General features: G+C 47.4%; 1 non-coding gene across 1 annotated transcript; it reads right to left on the reverse strand.

The window, feature by feature from the left end:
* Positions 1–672: 672 nt before the first annotated feature.
* On the reverse strand, positions 673–745 carry TRNAR-CCG (transfer RNA arginine (anticodon CCG)). The gene has a single exon. It is a non-coding gene; the product is annotated as a tRNA-Arg (tRNA).
* Positions 746–1022: the final 277 nt, after the last annotated feature.

The following is a 1022-nucleotide window of genomic DNA, read 5'->3' on the forward strand; positions in this document are numbered from 1 at the left end:
AAGGAAAAGCAATAGGTTTTGGTGACAGTGACCTTGGCTGGCTCCAGTTCCAGTTCTTTCTGTGCAACTGGGCAAGTTATCAAATCTCAGAGTTTCCTCATGTGTGAAACAGGATTGACAGGATCTCACAGGGAAGCTCTAGGGTTAAATGAAGCCCACTGGACTTGCGTCTGGTACTTAGAACTCATCTTAGTTTCTCCCTTTGTTATGAAAGTCTCAGAAAGGAGAGACATAAACCTCAGTGGAAAATAGGACTGAATTTAAAAAGTGCTCTCAGCTTTCTTGTGAAAGCTTCTGGGGAGGGGTAGAAAAACACTTTCGCAGCTTCTTGCCATGCTCTCATAGATCAAACCCATCTGGTGAGAAAGTGGTCTGTTACTTGAATTGTTTGCTGTAGAAAATATTCCTACTTGACAATGACACGCCCATGCATTTCACAACATCTGTTTTTCCAATCCAAACACATCATCCCAGGCATCTCCTCCTTTTCCCCATGATCATTACCTCAGTTCTGCACCCTTTAGGATGCACCAGCATCCCTCCCCCTTTTAATTTCACTTATTGGGTGCACCGGGTCTCAGTTGCAGCACATGGGATCGTCTGCCTTCACTGCGGCATACAGGATCTTTAGTTGGGGCATGCAAACTCTTAGTTGTGGCATGTGGGATCTATTTCCCTGCCCAGGGATTGAACCTGGGCTCCCTGCATTCGGAGTGCAGAGTCTTAGCCACTGGACCACCAGGGAAGTCCCAGTACATCCTGTTAAAAGTGCTTTTTTCTCCCCAGAGGATCCCAATTGTCTGGAACATACGCTTAGTCTGAGCTTGGTCCGCAGGGCTGACCAATGTGATCGACTTAGTTGCTTAGTCATGACCGATTCTCTGCAACCCCATGGACTGTAGGCCACCAGCCTCCTCTGCATCAAATTCTCCAGGCAAGAATACTAGAGTGGGTAGCCATGCCCTCCTCCAGAAGACCTTCCTGACCCATGTCTCCTGTACTGCAGGCAGATTCTTTACCAT

Source organism: Bos indicus, chromosome 16 (genome assembly GCF_029378745.1).
Source record: "Bos indicus isolate NIAB-ARS_2022 breed Sahiwal x Tharparkar chromosome 16, NIAB-ARS_B.indTharparkar_mat_pri_1.0, whole genome shotgun sequence".
NCBI lineage: Eukaryota > Metazoa > Chordata > Mammalia > Artiodactyla > Bovidae > Bos > Bos indicus.